Source organism: Muntiacus reevesi, chromosome 20, assembly GCF_963930625.1.
Source record: "Muntiacus reevesi chromosome 20, mMunRee1.1, whole genome shotgun sequence".
In the NCBI taxonomy this organism is placed as follows: Eukaryota; Metazoa; Chordata; class Mammalia; order Artiodactyla; family Cervidae; genus Muntiacus; species Muntiacus reevesi.
Window position 1 is genome coordinate 38,970,811 of NC_089268.1, and position 21,050 is coordinate 38,991,860.

General features: G+C 41.6%; 1 non-coding gene across 1 annotated transcript; it reads right to left on the reverse strand.

The window, feature by feature from the left end:
- Window positions 1-596: 596 nt before the first annotated feature.
- TRNAI-AAU (transfer RNA isoleucine (anticodon AAU)) lies at window positions 597-668 on the reverse strand. The gene has a single exon. It is a non-coding gene; the product is annotated as a tRNA-Ile (tRNA).
- Window positions 669-21,050: the final 20,382 nt, after the last annotated feature.

The window sequence follows — 21,050 nt, forward strand, 5'->3', positions numbered from 1 at the left end:
ACTAGAATCCCCGGCTCCATTTTCTCACATATAGAGAGGATTTGTGGTCTTGATTGTCATTGGGAGAGAAAAAAATTACACTGATATGCCAGGGGAAATGATTCTACTTATTCCTTTTTAAAAGCTATATTTTTCCATGTTTGCTTTTACATTTGTGGAGGTTATTTTATTGACCATAAATATTGAAAATATTGTTTTCTCTTAAGTAGATAATGACTCTGTCTCATCCAGGTTGTTGAGCAAAACTGAGTTACTTGACCCATCTAAAATTTTCCTGTAACTGTGACAAAAGGGGAGAGAAAGGTCAAAGAATGGATGAATGAATGATTCATTGTGATACCTGGTGTTCTTATAATGAAGTGAAGTGAAGTGAAGTCGCTGAGTCGTGTCCAACTCTTTGTGACCCCATGGACTGTAGCCTACCAGGCTCCTCCATCCATGGGATTTTCCAGGCAAGAATACTGGAGTGGGTTGCCATTTCCTTCTCCAGGAGATCTTCCCAACCCAGGGATCGAACCTGGGTCTCCCGCATTGTAGGTGGATGCTTTACCTTCTGAGCCACCATGGAGTAGCCAAGCAGTAGTCACCACAAAATCTGGCCGTACGGGATCGAACCCGTGACCTTGGTGTTATTAGCACCATGCTCTAACCAATTGAGCTAACCGGCCAGATACATTCTTATAATAGAGGATGCCAAAAAAGGGAAAGTGCAGAATTTGCCTGCCAGAATATCTAAACTGAGACTTCCCAGGTGGTACCAGTGGTAAAGAACCCATCTGCCAATACAGGAGACGCACGAGATGCAGGTTTGATCCCTGGGTCAGGAAAATCCCCTGGAGGAGGGCATGGCAACCCACTCCAATATTCTTGCCTGGAGAATCCCGTGGACCGAGGAGCCTGGCGGGCTACAGTCCATGGGGTTGGAAAGAGTCAGACCTGGACCTGACTGAAGTGACTTAGCATGCATATATCTAAACTGAATGTAGCCTCAGGACAGGATAAAGCAAGCACTTCCTTCTTTCTCTTTCCAGGTGTGTCCTCAATGAGACTGAACTGGAGATCACACTGTCATAGTAACCTAGGGTTGCTTTAGGTGAATAGTGCTATTGTTGCTGGATATTTCTCCATCTTCTTTACCCCTTTCAAGGTTCTAAGGCAATTTCGCGGCATCGCTTCAACACCTAGCCTGGGTGTCATGGTAGCATTTTCTGGGTTGTTTGTTTACACAGCTTCTAAGTGCAGAACTGTCTCCCCAGAGCATCTCAAGATTATTTTACATTAGAGAAAACAGCTACTTGGGACTGAGCTGATTTATAAGTTGCTTCCTTTAAGTAACCTCCAGAACACACTCTTCCTTCTGATTTGCCTAGCTTTGTTATGAAAGCGTGGGTATGGGTGGGTATTATTGCCAAATAATGTAATGTGGTCTCTGCCCAAGTCCATTGATCCCTTGCACTGAAGTGTGCTTCTTTGGTATTTTTTGCAGAATCCATGGACCAGGTTTTGAAATGAGGTTTGGTGAAGGTGCAGATTATGAAAAGAAGTATTAGAGATAAATGTGTTTTTAACCTAAAAGTCCAGGCTATTTCTTTGCCAAAAGCCAGCAGAAAACCACACACACACACACAAAGAATATAGCCTTAGCAGGGTATTGTAGTGGAAAGCAGAGGGCAAATATATACAGGATTATAGTGTTATGTAGGAAGAAAAAAGTGTGAAAAATGCATGAGGGCAAGAGAAATAGCTCTCGGATTTTGAAATGCGTTATACATATATGTGTTTTTTTTTTCTTCCCCTCATTTCCCCACAGACACTCCATATGAAATTCTTGATGCTATGAGAGACACTCTGCCACACAATGAGTATTTGTGTGGACTGTATTGTGGGCCAGGGCGGCTGAGCATTCTCGTTCTGGCTAGTTAATTGGGGCTGAAAAGGAAATGCCTAGACTTGCCTATAAAAAGTTTCCCAACTATTCCTTTTGCAGCTGTTCTACCTGAGAGTGGGTTTATAAGCCAAGATCTGGTGTGGGGTGGCAACAGTGGTTAGGAGGTCCGCCAGCAGAAGAGGCCCCCTTCAGAAAAGCATTCCACACCTGTGTTTCAGGAAATAAAATTTCCTTTGTTATTTCTCCCTCTTCTGTTTTCACTAGTGTAACAGTGTGAGTTATTGAAAAGTTAATTGGGGTCCTGTCCTTTTTGCAGGCCTGCAGTCTTCCACAAGAAGAATGAGAAGGTAAGTTTTTCTCCCCTTTAAGCAAAAGTAACATAAGCAGTGCTCCTGCAAGAGTGGGTCCAGGGACCAGCGGCGTCACCCAGGAGCTTGTTAGAAGTGTAGTCTCGGGGGACTTCCCTGGTGGTCCAGGGGCTAAGACTCTGCGCTCTCGGTACAGTGGGGCCCAGGTTCCATCCCTGGTCAGGGAACTAGGTCCTGCATGCCACAACTAGAGTTCACATGGTAGAACTAAAGATCCTGTGTGCTGCAACTAAGATTCGGCACAGTGAAATAAATAAATATATGGAAAAAAGAAGTGTATGTTTTCTGGAACTTCCCTGGTGGGCCAGTGGCTAAGACTCTGCACTCCCAATGCAGGGGACTCGTATTTGATCCCTGGTCAGGGAACTGGATCCCACATGTTGAAACGAAAGATTCTGCATGCTGCAGTTAAGACTGAGCACATCTAGATAAATGGATAATAAAAAAAAGAAACATACATTCTCTAGCCCCACCTTAGGTTGACTGAAGCAGAATCTCTGAGGTGGAGACCTGCAATCTGTGTTTTAATAAATTCTCCGGGGAGTTTAGGGTGTGAGAAGGAGTGGCGGAGGGTGGAGACTGCCTTGGTGTTCAGAGTCCATCACAAGTATATTTTGCTGGATTGTCCCAGAGAGACGAAAGCGCTTGGCAACTAGTACCCATGTCCCAGGAATGCCCCAGTAGGTGGCAGAACCTCTGAGGAGAGGCCCCGGGGACACCTGAAGTCAGGTCACCAAACACATGGCTTCTAGAGTGGCAGTGAAGATCCTGGCTCTGACTTTAGCTTGGAAAGTATGTACCCTGCCGCAAGAGCCATCCCTTGGCGTGCCAAGTGATTGTGGGCAGCGAGCAACTTGTGGGGAGCCACAGATCCCCCTGTCCACAGTTCTCAGACTGCCTCAGCCCAGAGTACTGAGATGATCTTAGGAAAGTGAGGGCAGGTCCCCATAAAATGCCTCAGATTGAATTTTCTTCATTATGGCTTGAATGGAACAGGACACTTCAGTTTCAAAAACAAATACAATATACATTTGTGTGTATCATAAAAAACACTCATAAGCATAATAGTAGGAAATAAGTTTTCAAGAAGGCTAGTCACATGTGGCTTATTTGAATTGAGATGTGCTGTTAGTGTGAAATACACACTGCATTTGGAAGAGTTAGACTATACAGTGGAAGTGAGAAATAGATTTAAGGGACTAGATCTGATAGACAGAGTGCCTGATGAACTATGGACGTAGGTTCGTGACATTGTACAGGAGACAGGAATCAAGACCATCCCCAAGAAAAAGAAATGCAAAAAAGCAAAATGACTGTCTGAGGACGCCTTACAAATAGCTGTGAAAAGAAGGGAAGTGAAAAGCAAGGGAGAAAAGGAAAGATATACCCATTCGAATGCAGAATTCCAAAGAATAGAAAAGAGAGGTAAGAAAGCCTTCCTCAGGGATCAATGCAAAGAAATAGAGGAGAACAATAGAATGGGGAAGACTAGAGATCTCTTCAAGAAAATTAGAGATACTAAGGGAACTTTTCATGCAAAGATGGGCTCAATAAAGGACAGAAATGGTATGGACTTAACACAAGCAGAAGATATTAAGAAGAGGTGGCAAGAATACACAGAAGAACTAAGCAAAAAAGATCTTCATGACTCAGATAATCACAATGGTGTGATCACTCACCTAGAGCCAGACATCCTGGAATATGAAATCAAGTGGGCCTTAGGAAGCATCACTACGAACAAAGCTAGTGGAGGTGAAGGAATTCCAGTTGAGTTATTTCAAATCCTGAAAGATGATGCTGTGAAAGTGCTGCACTCAATATGCCAGAAAATTTGGAGAACTCAGCAGTGGCCACAGGACTGGAAAAGGTCCGTTTTCATTCCACTCCCAAAGAAAGGCAATGCCAAAGAATGCTCAGACTACTGCACAATTGCACTCATCTCACAGGCTAGTAAAGTGATACTTAAAATTGTCCAAGCCAGGCTTCAGCAATACGTGAACCGTGAACTTCCAGATGTTCAATCTGGGTTTAGAAAAGGCAGAGGAACCAGAGATCAAATTGCCAACAGCCGCTGGATCATGGAAGAAGCAAGAGAATTCCAGAAAAACATCTATTTCTGCTTTATTAACTATGTCAAAGCCTTTGACTGTGTGAATCACAATAAACTGTGGAAAATTCTGAAAGAGATGGGAATACCAGACCACCTGACCTGCCTCTTGAGAAACCTGTATGCAGGTCAGGAAGCAACAGTTAGAACTGGACATGGAACGACAGACTGGTTCCAAATAGGAAAAGGAGTATGTCAAGCCTGTATATTGTCACCCTGCTTATTTAACTTATATGCAGAGTACATCATGAGAAATGCTGGACTGGATGAACCACAAGCTGCAATAAAACTGCCAGGAGAAATATCAATAACTTCAGATATGCATATGACACCACCCTTATGGCAGAAAGTGAAGAGGAACTAAAAAGCCTCTTGATGAAACTGAAAGAGGAGAGTGAAAAAGTTGGCTTAAAGCTCAACATTCAGAAAACTAAGATCATGGCATCCGGTCCCATCACTTCATGGCAAATAGATGGGGAAACAGTGGAAACTGGCTGATTTTATTATTCTGGGCTCCAAAATCACTGCAGATGGTGATTGCAGCCATGAAATTAAAAGATGCTTACTCCTTGGAAGGAAAGTTATGACCAACCTAGACAGAATATTAAAAAGCAGAGACATTACTTTGTCAACAAAGGTCCATCTAGTCAAAGCTATGGTTTTTCCAGTGGTCCTGTATGGATGTGAGAATTGGACTATAAAGAAAGCTGAGTGCTGAAGAACTGATGCTTTTGAACTGTGGTGTTGGAAAAGACTCTTGAGAGTTCCTTGGGCTGCAAGGAGATCCAACCAGTCCATCCTAAAGGAGATCAGGAGATCAAGATCTCCATCCCAGGAGATCCTGGGTCTTCACTGGAAGGACTGATGCTGAAACTGAAACTCCAGTACTTTGGCCACCTGATGCGAAGAGCTGACTCATTGGAAAAGACCCTGTTGCTGGGAAAGATTGAGGACAGGAGGAGAAGGGGACGACAGAGGATGAGATGGTTGGATGCCATCGCTGACTCGATGGACATGGGTTTGAATGGACTCCAGGAGTTGGTGATGGACAGGGAGGCCTCGTGTGCTGCAGTTCATGGGGTTGCAAAGAGTCAGATACACGTGAGCGACTGAACTGAACTGAAGTACAAAAAAGAAAATGTCAAATAGTGTATTAGTATTCTTGTTGGTTGCATGTTGAAATAATATTTTGGATATTTTGAGTTATTGATTTAAATACAATATGTTTTTAAATTTAAAAAAGGAAGGTGTGTCCAATATGAGAAGGATCTTTTTCCTGCTCTGTTCAGAATAAAAATAGTGAATTCTTATATCTGAAATCTTCTGAGAATTGTCCCACAGGAGGTTTTTAGCAAATTCTGATTAACTAGCCAGCAAAATTGCAGGGGAGGTGGCTCAGTGGTAAAGAATCCTCCTATCAATGCAGAAGACCCGGGTTCGATCCCTACGTCAGAATCTTCCCCTGGAGAAGGAAATGGCAACTCACTCCTGTATTCTTGCCTGGAGAATCCCATGGACAGAGAAACCTGGCTGGCTACAGTCCATGGCATGGCAAAAGCTGACAAATGGGAAAACATCTATTCCCTTTATTTGTCTCTGTATGAAAAGTTTTTAAAATGCAATTGTATAGAATGAGAGGAAATAGACTTGCCATGACTGGCTGGTTTAAGGTTGACCTAAAGAACCTCATCTGTGTTGCAGTAAAAAGATGAGACTTTTTACTGGGAGACTTGGACTTGACTCTCAGCTGTATGACCTGAGACCAGGTGACTTTATCTTTCTGTGACTGGGTTTCACCATTGTCTTCTAAAGATTCCTTTCATCAGATTTTTATGTAATGCACTCCTTCTCAGGATAAAATTTTCTTCTTTGATATCACCCACTGAGAATGGCCTTCCCTGACCTCCATATTTAAAATATGCCCCTCTCCTCCCAGTGCTATTCTATCCCCTTCTTCTGTTTAGTTTTTTCTTGGCATTTACCTGAAATTGTGTTATATATTCATACCCTTGCTTGCTTATAGTCTGTTTCCTGTGCTAGAAAGTAATCTCCGTGAGGGGACAGAAATCTTTTGTGTCTTATTCATCCTTGTACCTCCTTGAGTAGAAGATTGCTAGGCAACAGTAGGCTCTCATACATGTGGGTTGAAGGAGTAAATGATCTATAATATGGTTACATAGCCTAGACCTTCTGGTACTTTTGTGACAATTTGTTGTTGTTTAGTCACTAAGTTTTTGGACTCTTTTTGAGACCCCGTGGACTGTATGTAGCCCACCAGCCCCTCTGTCGATGGGATTTCCCAGGCAAGAATACTGAAGTGGGTAGCCATTTCCTCCTCCAGGGGATCTTGCCAACCCAGGGATGGAACCCACATCTCCTTCATTGGCAGGAGGATTCTTTATCACTGAGCCACCAGGGAAGCCCTTGTGATGATTGGATAAACCAAGCTAGGTGGATGCACATGCATGTCTTTGTGGAAATTTCCTAGTTATAGGGTTGAGAACATGGGTTTTGGAGTCAGAGAGATTGGGGTTTGATACCTGGTTCTGTTGTTGGCCAGTAAGAGTAACCTGGGGCAGATTATGTTATCCCTCTTGGCCCATTCTTGTCCATAAAATGGACTAATCACACCTGTATTATAGGCTTGGAAAATTAAATAAAATAATGTAGGCTTAGCAAAGTGCTCACTATTTATGAAATAGGAGAGTGCATGAATGAAGCTCATGAAAGTAGTTTGATAAAGGCATAAACCTACGGCAATATAAAATGTTGTCATTCATATAATTAATAAGCTCCAGTGTACCTTCTCTATGAGGTCTTAGTGCCTATTTCACACAGACAGAGGAACATCCCCAGCGAAGTTTGTAAGAACTGCTCACATCATATGCTGTGAACACTGAACACGACCTTTTCCAACTCCAGTGTCCTGTGAAAACGTTTATTACAACCCGTCTCACGCGAGGGAAGAGAAACAACCCCAGACTCTGGAACGCATGTCACGTGACCTCTATTCTGGGCTTGGTCTGTCACTAATATGCTTTGTAATTCTTGGTAAAGTAATAATTTCTAGATCCCAGCATTTTCATCTTCAAAATAAGGACACAGAGTAAGTAGATGATTGTGATGGCTTTTTTTTCAGTTGTGAATATTCCATTAACGTACATCCTTATAGCTTATTTATAAAGGACTTTTATTTTGATCCTGACACCCCTTTAAACCACGTCGTGGACCAGCCAAGTGATCCTGAAACATCAGCTTAACACCTCCTATAAAAACTCCAGGACCTCACAGAGCTTCATTCCTGATGCCGTAACTTTTATTAAGATACCTTATTGAAGTTGGAGGTTGTAAATATTTAAGCCGTCATTCAGTCTCCAGTTTTTTTTTTAATATTGGGAGGACTTTAAAATTTTGATATTTGATATGAGGAGAATCAGGGGTGTGAAGTTTTCTTTTCCTAAATGAAGTTTAGTTTTATTTCATGAGAGAAACATTTTTTTAAAAATGGTATTATAAAAGGATTGTGGGAAGTAGAGTCAGGGTGGGAGATGCTGCCCCAAATGGGCTTAGAATCGGCACTTTCTTTTGTTTCAAAGATGCTCTGTACAACATATGAGCTTGAATGAAAAGAAATAAAAAAGAGTCCATATAACGTGTCTTATAAAACAGATTTCTGAAAAGGAAAAACTGTTTTTGAACATATTTTATTTCTTTCTTTATGGCTGCATTGGATCGCAGTTGGGGCACAGGGCTCAGCAGTTTGCTGTGGTCGGTGCATGCGGGGTCAGCGGCTCTGCGGCACGTGGAACCCTGGTTCCTGGTGCCTGCATGCTTGGTCGCCCAGTCGCATCTGACTCTTTGCAACCCGCATAAACTGTAGCCTGCCGGGCTCCTCTGTCCATGGGATTTCCCAGGCAAGAATATTGGTGTGGATTACCATTTCCTGTTCCAGGAGACCTTCCTGACTCAATGTCCTCTTCATTGCAAGGCAGATTCTTAATCACTGGACCACCAAGGAAGTCCCATGAAAATGAGAAAGTTTTAAACAGATGTCAAGCTGTCCATCTGCCTGACTCTTCTTGATTCAAAATACAAAACGCTCTGCAGCAAAGGCCTCCTGGCTGACCATCATTTCTTTCAATAGTGGACGGAGAAATCCTATGGAAACCAAGTTCAGTTCAGGCTTCTCTGGCCCTCGTAAGCTGCAAAACCTCAGCTCCTGGTTTGGCTGATGCCCTCCCTTGAGGCCATGAAGTTTACTCTTGAGCCGGTAACAATACTAAGACCCTCCATGACTTTGAGCCACTTCCTTGAACTGACTTTTTCCCTTCTTGTCCTCCAATTTGATAATTGCCTGGATTACACAAACTGATAACTTGATTGTTCCAGAACATATTCCTGATATACATACAAAATGATGCTTGGTTTATTATTTATGTAACTCTTTCCACTTACATCAAAATTTCTTACATTTTTGTCTTCTCACTTACATCAAAAGTTATTATATTTTGGGACTTCCCTGGAGTCCAGTGGTTAAGATTTTGCCTTCCAATACAGGGGTTGTGGGTTCGATCCTTGGTTGGGGAGCTAAGATCACACACGCCTCATGGTCAAAAAACTTAAACATAAAACAGAAACAATATTGTAGCAAATTCAATGAAGACTTTAAATATGGTCCACATTAAAAAAAAATTTTTTTTGAGTTATTATGCTTTATTGGTACTGATCACCAAAATCTTGAGCTGATGATCAGAAGAGGTTATAGAGAGAGGAAACACTTGAAAAACGGGTTGATGAAGTGACTGGGTCTGCAGAGAACCAGCGTGACGTTCCATGTCGCATGGTTACCCAGTGTTAATGTGTACTGATGAGCACCAAGGTGATAGAGGTCTTTTTTAAAAATGAGATAAGAGGCTCAATAGAGCATTTTAATGCAGCCTCATCTTACTCATCCTCAATTATTAGGGTGATGTTCGCTCCTGTTTTTTAAAAATGTGCATGCAAATGGCATCATTAGTCTATAATTAATGCTGCTTGTCCCAGGGAGCTCCGCAGTGGCCTCTGGGTGGTGTGAAGGACACTGTCTGCATCGGTTGCCCTGTGTTCTCACTACTGTTATTTGCCATGTGCAGTGAGCATGGGCATTATATGGGCTTCTGTTCGCTGCCGTGCTTCGGTGCTCCCTTCTAGTGAGCAGGCAGTCTAGTCAAATTTAAAAGGATCCCACTCTTCCAAAGAGGTCAAAACAAGTGCTCAAAGAGCATTTTATATTTTTCTTGTGCATATCAAGTGCCTTGCTAAGTGCCTTCCTGTATAGAATTGAGTCAGGCCTTCATCCGGGCTGTTGTCCATTTGAGGGAATAAAAGTGTCCAACCACAAACAAAGGCTCAAACTTGTTAGCATATGATTTTGCATATGATTTGCATGTTAATGGCCTGATGTCAAAACATACAGTCATCTACCTGTCCCTGTTCCTTCCCCTCTATTGTCAAGATGGGCTGATTAGTCTTATTAAAATTAACTCTCAGGCTTCTCCCAGTCTCAACCCCAACAAAATGAAAAGCAGTGACAGTGACACAAGATGTTGTAAATTGTTCTGATTCTGCTGCAGGATCTGTCATCGTGATGGTAAAAAGCTAAAGTGAAGAAGTCAGTTGTATGGATGAAATTTTCAATTTTGAGATGGGAGATTGATTTTTATTAACCTTACTCTCTCAGCACAGAGAGCTTTTTTCTTCTTCTCATTATCCTAAAACTCCAAAGAACAGCTATTTGGATGTTCTATCACTTAATCCCTTCCAAATGGTTTTAGTTTTAAACTAACAAAGAAAATAAATAAATCTATGATCCATACATAAAAGGGGCTCATGTTTCTGTACAACTAAATATTTCAGATGTTTAGGAATAAAAATAAAGGAAACATATCAAGTAGAAAATTCTAATGAGGAGCATATTTGTCCAAGGATGGCATCCAAGACATCATTTTGATGGGGGAGAATGAAGGTTTGTTAGTGTAAGGTATTTTCCTCAAATTAGTAGCAGAGAAAGGCATTGCATCTGGAAATACTTGCTAATAAGGGTGAGATGTTTGATTTCAGAGTCCAATTAATTCAGAAGTGACTTGCGCTTTCCAGCATAGTTAGATCTGGTACATACAACCACACACACACACACACACACACACACACACTCCTCCATGATAATTTAAAGAATTGCATTAGGGAAAATGGAAATGTTTGTGTATTGCTAAGAGATTCAAAGTTATTGTTGAGATGATAGGCACTCTGCAGGAATACAAAGAGATACAACGACATCCTCACCCTCACTTCAGCTCTGCTCTGGTTGGGAAGACAAAGCAAGCCCATGTAGTGTTAGTTGCTGAGTTGTATCTGACTCCTTGCAACCCCATGGACTATAGCCCATCAGGCTCCTCTGTCCATGGAATTCTCCAGGCAGGGATGCTGGAGTGGGTTGCCATTCCCTTCTCCCAAGTATATTCCCAACCCAGGAATTAAACCCAGGTCTCCTGCATTGCAGGAGGATTCTTTACCATCTGAGCCACCAGGGTCTGGGAGAAGCTCATAAAAGAGTGTAGCTAATGTTTTACAGACCATAAGTACCTAAGATTCTGAGGAAGTATGGTGTTAGAAAAGTTCTTCATGAGTCTCAGGACATAGCAAAGGCAATTATAATATTACCCATGTATCCATTTTACCCAGCTAATATTTATTGAGGGCCTGATGGACATGAGTTTGAGTAAACTCCAGGAGCTGGTGACGGACAGGGAGGCCTGGCATGCTGCGATTCATGGGGTTGCAGAGAGTTGGACACAACTGAGCGACTGAACTGACTGACTGATGCGTTTGGTACTATGTGAAATGCTAGATATAAACAAAGAGTGAAGCGCAGTTCATTTCCCGACTCAATAATGACTAATAAATCATGTAATTTGAATAATATAGATGGGTTTATGGAACTCTTCTTGTAAATATTTGATTAGTGCAACCTTAAGATGATGGTATTTATTACCTCCATTTTTTGATGAACATAACTACAAAGAGGGAAGTGAATTTTTAGTCTCACAGCAGTAAGGTGGCTGAAGCTGGAATTGAACTCTGGTCTGTTTATTAAGAAAGTAATTATAGTTTATCAGTATAGTCATTATTGATATGTACTTCTTGGTTTTTTGTTTTCTTGCCTTTTAAAATATTTATTTTTGTTTATCTATTATTATTATCTGGCTGCACTGGGTCTTAGTTGCAGCATGCACGATCATAATTGTGTCATCTGTGTTCTAGTTCCTTGACCAGGGGTTGAACCTGGACTTGCTGCATTGGGAGCGCATTCTTAGCCACTGTACCACAAGGAAAGTTCCTTGCCTTTCAGTTTTATTTTTAACTTGGAGTGTAAGTGATGTAACATTATATAAGTTTCAAATGTAAAACCTAATGATTTGATATCTGTCTCTATCACAAAATGATCGCCACGGCATCACCGTACATAGTTACACATTGTTTTTTCTTGTGATGAGAACTTATAAGATCTACTCTGTTACTTGCTTTCAAATATGCATTACAGTATTAAAGACAGTTGTCATGATGTAGATTACATTCCCATGACTTATTTATTTTATAGCTTGGATTTTGTACTTTTTGAACATCTTTCCCCATCACCTCCGTTAACTTACAACTCTGGAAATCACCAATCTGTTCTCTGCATTTATGAGCTAATTGGCTTGTTTTTGTTTTTAGATTCCCCATGTAAAAGAGATGTAGTATGTATCTTTTTCTGTAGGAATGCCTGTGAGAAATAGTTGACAAGTGATAACTGCTTGGATATGAGATTTGGAATCAAGGAAAGGTTAAAGATTGTGTTCAGATTTTGAACTTAAGATTTTGACAGTGTGTAATTGTCCTAACCACAAACAAACAAGTAGAAGCAATTGGGAGGAATTTAATTTCAGGGAGAGATGATAGACCTACTTTTGGGGTGTTGAGAAGGAAATGATATTGTAATATTCAGTAGGTAACACACAATTGGGCTTCCCTGGTGGCTCAGATGGTAAAAAATCCACCTGCAATGCAGGAGACTCCAGTTCGAACCCTGGGTCAAGAAGATCCCCTGGAGGAGGAAATGGCAACCCATTGTAGTATTCTTACCTGGAGAATTCCACGGACAAAGAAGTCTGATGTGCTACAGTTCATGGGGTCCCAAAAAGTCAGGCAAAGAATGAATGACTAACATATATAGCACATGGTTTTCAGTTGATGTTGAAGGTCTGGGTTCAAGGGAGAGGGTTAGGGGGTGGACTTGAGAGTGTTCCTACAGATCACCATTTCTACAGTGGAAACTTGCCATGAGATGATATCTGAAGGAAATGTGGAGAGTGAAATGAGCAGAGGGCTGAGGACTGAGCATTGTCCAAACAACCGTGGATTCATGATGAATAATTACCCTTTTTCTGATTGATCCTTAATAATTCAGATGTGCCAACGTTAGCCTTCTTATGTATCTGCATGCTTTGAGTAGCTAATGAATACAGTTCTGGACAGAGAGATTGCCATAAGAAATGTTTCTCCCACTTCATCCTGGATTTTCAACCTGGACCAAAGGAAAGAAGTGCTTATTTAAGAGTCAGGGGGTAGAATCATGATATGCCCTAATAATATTAGATAACGTAGCTGTGGTATGATAAAAAACAAATATTTGATCTGTGTCCTGGTTCCTGACTCAGAGCTCCTGAAACCTGGCAAATCTGAGTGATAACAGTGGATTTTTTCATGCTACTGAGATGACTTCCGGTGGGGACTCCTAGCTTCTGCATGGTGATCAGTCACCAGAACCAAGATAAGATTGGAAGTTTGGATATTTCAGTGCTTTCTCCTGGCCCCCATCTCTGGGAGGAGAAAAGGCTGAAGGTTGAATTCAGTCACCAAAGGCCAATGATTTAATCAATCATGCCTACATAATGAAAGCTCCTTGAAAACTTCCAAACAACAGAATTTGGAGGGCTTCTGGGCTGGTGAACACATCAGAGTGGTGCGAGGATGGAGCGTCCGCAGAAGTCGTGAAAGCCCCACACAGACACTCTCCCCTTGCACCCTGCCAACCGTGCCTTCCCAGGTGAATCTCCTCTTTTGTGTGTTCCTGAGTTGCACCCTTTATAGTAAACCAGTGCGTGCTTGCGTGTTCAGTCGCTTCAGTTGTATCCGACTCTCTGCGACCCTATAGACTGTAGTCTGCCAGACTGCTCTGTCCATGGGATCTCCCAAGCAAGGAAGCCATTACCTCCTCTGGGGTATCTTCCTGCCCAGGAATCAAACCCATATCTCCTTCATTGCAGGCGGATTCTTTACTGCTGAGCCACCAGGGAAGCCCTAAAAAACTAGTATTAGTAAATAAAGCACTTTCTTGAATTCTGTGTCATTCAAGTGGATTACCAAACCTGAGTGGGAGGTGGTTGGAACCACTGAATTTGTAGGGAGTCAGGAAGAAGTGTGAGCCGTCCAGGTACTCCATTGCTGCTGGTGTCTGAAATGAGAGCAGTCTTGTAGAACTGAACCCTTAAACTTTAGGGTCTGATCATAACTCTGGGTATTTAGTACCAAAATCAAATTGAATTGCTGGACACCCAGTTGGTGTCCAAGGATCAGATAATTGATGGTTGTTTGTAAAGACACCACACATTTGGTGTCATCAGAAAAAAAAAAAAAAATCTCTGCAGTCCTGAAGGGTGTTGAGTTGATCAGTAATATTCATAAATTCTGGGAATTCATCGTTCTTACTCTGTTCTGACCAACATGGGTGTATTCTGACTCTTAGCCATGAATGTCACTTTCTGTAGCTATACATCAACAGTGCTGCAGGGAATTCATAGAGAAGGTAGCCAATGATCTTCTTCTAAAAAATTTTTATTGGGGTATAGCTGCTTTACAATATTTTGTTAGTTTCTGCTGTATGTACATGGAAGTGAATCAGCTATTTGTATACATATATCCCTTCCCTCCTTTTAAAAATATTTATTTATTTGGCTCCTCTAGGTCTTAGTTGTGGCACACAGGATCTTCAAGCTTTAGTTGCAGCCTATAGGGGCTTCCCTAGTGGCTCAGAGGGTAAAAGCATCTGCCTGCAATGCGGTAGACCTGGGTTCGATTCCTGGGTTGGGAAGATCCCCTGGAGAAGGATATGGCAACCCAGTCCAGTACCCTTGCCTGGAAAATCCCATGTACGGAAAAGCTGGTAGGCTACAGTCCATGGGGTTGCAAAGAGTCAGACACGACTGAACGACTTCACTTCACTATGGGGGATCTAGTTCCCTGACCAGGGATTGAACCTGGGCCCGTGTTGGGAACGCAAAGTCTTAGTTACTTAACCGCCAGGGAAGTCCCCAAATCCGCTCCATCTTGGATCTCCCCCTTCCCATCTTCTCCCATCCCATCCATCTAGGTCACCATGGGGTACCGAGCTGAGCTCCCTGTGCTACATTAAATTGAGTGGTGACAGAAGCCAATTCGGAGTATAAGAGGTGAAACTATGATTTTGAAGATAGGGAGAGCAGGTAGGCAGATCACTTGCTTGAAAAGCATTGGCAGAAAAGCCGGGACCTGCATGGCCCAAACAGTCTGCAGGCATCCTTGACTCAGCTGACCACTCTTTGGAGCTCCTCGTGGGGAGTGCTATAATTTCACCTCAAATATGTGAATGACAGTGATATTACAAGTGTGACTGCTATAACATGAATTGATTCAACATGGGAAAGATAGTACAATGAGAAATTGTAGTCGCTATGGAGAAGACCAGGGGGGTGTGTCAAAGATGAAAAATAAGCGTGTAAGGGGCTTTCCAGGTGGCCCCAGTGGTAAAGAACCTGCCTGCCAAGTCAGGAGACGTGAGAGATGGGGGTTCAATCCCTGGGTCTGGAAGATACCATGGAGGAGGGCATGGCAACCCACTCCAGTATTCTTGCCTGGAGAGCCCCATGGACAGAGGAGCCTGGAGGGCTATGGTCCATGGGGTCGCAAAGAGTCAGACATGGCTGAAGCAACTTAGCACACATTAGCCTGTAAAAGGTAAACTTCAGTTTCAGCGCATAGGATTTGTGTGGTCTTGGGAAGGAGCCAGGAGCACAGACATCCTTCAACTAAACCTGCTCATTTGACACCTGGAAAAGTGAAGGAGCTTTTCTGGGTTTTGTAGCTACTTAGTAGCGAGACTGGAACTACAGCTTGGGGACCTCACTCATGTATTCTTTCCCCTCTCCACTGCCTTCATGATTTTGTACCCGCTTCCGGCCATGTGGATACCACCTGTCTCCTCACAAACTTCCCACCTCTGTGCTTTTGATCATGGTGTTTTTTAAGCTTGTTCTACATTCTTAAGTCTCTGTGAAATCCTGTCCTTTGAGATTTATTTAAAATTTTACATCTTCTGCAAAGAATTCCCTGAACACCATTCTTAACAGTTTTCTCCTTCTGAACAGTTCTAGTGCATTGATTTATTCTTGTGTTATTCTTATTTACACACAGCTCCAAATGCCTCCAGATCATGAGTGCCATTGGAAGGAATATGCCTTACACATATTTGCTCTCTCTACAGGAACTCTTCCATCCTTCCATATGGCCTTTGTTTCTGTATCTTCTTCTTGGTGATGGTAAGGGGTGTTTTTGGTCCAGTTGAATTATTTTAGTACCAGTTAACTCCAGTGACCTCTTACTTTTTAACTAGTCTTCCTGAAACATTGCTTCCATGGATCCACATTACCAAAAGGACACTGTAAAGATGACAGGAAGTGAAGAGTAAATAGCTTTAGTTTGAGTGTATTGAGGATGGCGGTTAATTAATTAATTAATTGGCTGCACTGGATCTTAGTTGCAGCATGCCCGGGCTTAGTTATTCAGTTGTGTCCGACTCTGTGATCCCATGGACTGTAGCCCACCGGGCTCCTCTATCCATGGAATCTTCCAGCATGAGTACTGGAGGAGGTTGCCATTTCCTCCTCCAGGGCCTCTTCCTGACCAAGGATTGAACCCACGTCTCCTGCATTGGCAGGCAGATTCTTTACTACCGCACCACCTGGGAAGCTCCTTGAATATTGCGGCACGGGGTAGCTAGTTTCCTGACCAGAAATCGAACCCAGGATCTCTGCATTGGGAGCAGGGAGTTGTAGTCACTGGCCTACCAGGTCCCCAAGGACAGAGGTTAATTTTAAAGCCTCATTAATAAGGACTTCCTCTAGACAGAAGCTTAGACTTAAATTAATAAACTTCTCATAACAGGCATTCCTGAAAGGCTTTTCTCATGCAGAACACATTTTATTGACTCTTCTGTGGGTTATATGAATACATTTCAGAGAGAACTGGATTAGGACTGAAAAATTCAGTGGGCTTAAGTTACAAGAATGTGTCTTAGTAATGGAAACAACATTTTGTGGAAGAAGAAGTGCTGCTAATCTGATTTAGCTTCAGGAGCACAGGGCAGACCCTCTACCCACTCACCTCCCAAGCCTTCAACACCATTTCTCACTGATTATCAACATTAGAAATCATATTACAAAGTTGTAATTGTTCGAAAAGGTCTAAAACTTTGCATAGAAAATCATAGAGAAAGCTTACATTCAATACCCCTGTTAGAGGTAATACAATATATTAGAGGCAACACATTGACTTAAATTTAAGCCACTTTAAGATAGAGGGTAGAAGAAAATAAAAAGAAGCTGTGGTGCTTTGATAGGTGGTAGGGGAAGGAAAAAGTATTGTCTGTTATTAAAGACACTATGTACTGAGGGCGGTGAAATCTCCGAAGGAAACTTCATGCTCACGACAACTTTGCCCTGCTTAGAGATACACACCAAGGATGAGGTAATAGTTTTAGGTCTCCAGCTCTCAGTTACAAAAAGTTTATTACATAAAGTAAATAAACATGATTCTCAGATACTGACTCCTTGTAAAACCAGGCCCAATAAATTTGCAACCAGTTATTCCCAGGCTCTGAAAGGTTTTCCCCAGTAGAAGGCTCACATCTTTAGACTGCGATCTCATTTTCAACCACATGAGTGAAAACATGTTTTCCTTTCCTTTGAGTTAATTTTCAAATTGCTTGACTAAGTCACTTACAAGGAAGGCAAAAAAAATCAACTCCTAAAGATAGGAGTAATAAAGACTTCCTTTCTTATTCCCATAGCCAATAAAGGACTTAAAGATCCCAATTTAAATCCAAAGGCACCATATTATAGATACCCAAGGATTCGAAAGGTAAGGGAGACGTGCTAATCTCACATCCCTTACGCCAACTAAATGGCCTCATTAAAATAGCCCGCTAGGTCATATGGCAGTTCTATTTCCAGTTTTTTAAGAAATCTCCACACTGTTTTCCATAGTGGCTGTACTAGTTTGCATTCCCACCAACAGTGTAAGAGGGTTCCCTTTTCTCCACACCCTCTCCAGCATTTATTGCTTGTAGACTTTTGGATAGCAGCCATCCTGACTGGCGTGTAATGGTACCTCATTGTGGTTTTGATTTGCATTTCTCTGATGATGAGTGATGTTGAGCATCTTTTCATGTGTTTGTTAGCCATCTGTATGTCTTCTTTGGAGAAATGTCTGTTTAGTTCTTTGGCCCATTTTTTGATTGGGTCGTTTATTTTTCTGGAATTGAGCTTCAGGAGTTGCTTGTATATTTTTGAGATTAATCCTTTGTCTGTTTCCTCATTTGTTATTATTTTCTCCCAATCTGAGGGCTGTCTTTTCACCTTACTTATAGTTTCCTTTGTTGTGCAAAAGCTTTTAATTTTCATTAGGTCCCATTTGTTTATTTTTGCTTTTATTTCCAATATTCTGGGTGGTGGGTCATAGAAGATCTTGCTGTGATTTATTTCGGAGAGTGTTTGGCTATGTTCTCCTCTAGGAGTTTTATAGTTTCTGGTCTTACATTTAGATCTTTAATCCATTTTGAGTTTATTTTTGTGTATGGTGTTAGAAAGTGTTCTAGTTTCATTCTTTTACAAGTGGTTGACCAGTTTTCCCAGCACCACTTGTTAAAGAGGTTGTCTTTTTTCCATTGTATATCCTTGCCTCCTTTGTCAAAGATGAGGTGTCCATAGGTTCGTGGATTTATCTCTGGGCTTTCTATTCTATTCCATTGATCTATATTTCTGTCTTTGTGCCAGTACCATACTGTCTTGATGACTGTGGCTTTGTAGTAGCCATATGACCCAGCAATACCACTTCTAGGCATACACACTGAGGAATCCAGATCTGAAAGAGACACGTGCACCCCAATGTTCATCGCAGCACTGTTTATAATAGCCAGGACATGGAAGCAACCCAGATGCCCATCAGCAGATGAATGGATAAGGAAGCTGTGGTACATATACACCATGGAATATTACTCAGCCGTTAAAAAGAATTCATTTGAATCAGTTCTAATGAGATGGATGACACTGGAGCCCATTATACAGAGTGAAGTAAGCCAGAAAGATAAAGAACATTACAGTATACTAACACATATATACGGAATTTAGATAGATGGTGGTGATAACCCTATATGCAAAACAGAAAAAGAGACACAGAAGTACAGAACAGACTTTTGAACTCTGGGGGAGAACGTGAGGGTGGGATGTTTTGAAAGAACAGCATGTATATTATCTATGGTGAAACGGACCACCAGCCCAGGTGGGATACATGAGTCAGGTGCTCGGGCCTGGTGCACTGGGAGGACCCTGAGGAGTCGGGTGGGGAGGGAGGTGGGAGGGGGGATCGGGATGGGGAATACGTGTAACTATATGACTGATTCATGTCAATGTATGACAAGACCCACTGAAATGTTGTAAAGTGATTGGCCTCCAACTAATAAAATAATATTAAAAAAAAATAAATAAATAAATAAAATAAAATAGCCCGCTAACGTGAGCGCTGTTTCACACCTCCATTTAGGATGAAGCAGCTATGCAGAGGTCAGCTGCAAGAGGGCGACGTGACAAGAAACGCAAAATCCAACAGAGCTCATGGAGTTCCAGCCATGTCTAGTCACAAAGTTCATGACATGAGAACAGGCTTAAATGATGCTGCCTATTTTTTAAAAATGGTTGTGAATCTATGACCCATCTGAGAGTGAAATACGCATCTTGCTGACTTGACAAGTAGGATAACATATATATATATATATATATATATATTTATATATGTTATCTCTAATATCTGTCTCACGGGACCATTATGAGAGATGAGACAGCAGATGTAGGGGACCTCCCAGATGTCCTGGGATATCATAGAAATATAATAAATATTATCCTCTGTTGTGTGTGTATTTGCTCAGGCATATCTGACTCTTTGCAGCCCCATGGACTTTAGCCCGCCAGGCTCCTCTGTCCATGGGATTTTTCAGACAAGAATACTCGAGTGGGTTGCCATCTGCTTCTCCAGGGGATCTTCCCAATCCAGGGATCAAGCTCGCCTCTCTTGCATCTCCTACATGGGAAGGCAAATCCTTTTACTGTTGAGCCACTTGGGAAACCATATATATACATATATATATTAGATGCTCTCAAAGGCAAGCTTTGGTTTTATCACTGTTACTAAATATATATGTAATATTTATATCAATATTATTAAATCTATCTGTCTACCTACCAATTTATTCTCTCTCTATATATGAAAATCCTTTTTCTCCAAGGCTGCTTTGACTCTTCGATGAAATGCTCAACTTCTCTTTTATTTCCTTTCCTTCTTGGCAGTAGTCTTCTTCGGCACATTTTGAATTGCTGTTGCATCATCTTTTCCAAAAAATTAGAGCCTTCTATGTCTTTCCCTGCCTGGATTCTGCACATTTTGTCTGCACCCTGGCAAAGAATGCCTTGAGGAGCATAGTCTTGGGACTTCCTCCTCTTCTCCGCCTCACATCAGACACATTTGGGGGTGCTCCCTCTTTTAACCTGCCCAACAGTGGCTTCCCTGATAGGAATTTTCTCCCTGCAACTCCACATTCTTCTTCAGTAGTTGACTGTGACTGGGAAAATCGGCGTACAAAGCATTTTGCATTCTCTGGATGTACCACACAGTAATTCTGCTGTCTGAAAACTCTGTAATGTCAATAATTGATGCACTTGAGAAGTGGTAATTAAATTAGTTAATTATGCTGGTAAAATTACATGCAATTATGTGACTGCAGGGTATGTTTAGTAAATTAGGCTTTCCCATACTCACTACATATTGTGGTGCCAATTTTGTTCCTTGATGATTAGGTAGCTTTTGATACTTCTTAATTGATTTAATACCTGGATCTTCATTAGCCCTTGATTGCTATGCTATGTATGTCTGACATTTTTTTCTCTCTGATATTTTACTGAGATCGTACATCAAGGGAGAATATATGTACATGCTTGGGGATGCTTCATGCCTATATGTGAATATATACACAAGGTTTTCATTTCAAATATTTAGATGTTGAAATATCACCTCCTTCACTGCCCTCCCACCTTCTGGGAAATAGCTAATCCTATGATGTTGACTCAAATGGAATTCAAGAACTTAACTCTTCTTGAACACTCTAAGAAAAAGAAAAAGTCATGCTTCATTATTTTGCCTCTGAAGTATCAGTACAAATAAATATTAGGCAGTAACAGAAAGAGGCAAATACAAGAACTATTAGGAAAGTTAATCATTCTACCTCTTTTTTTGGTTTGTTTTTTAG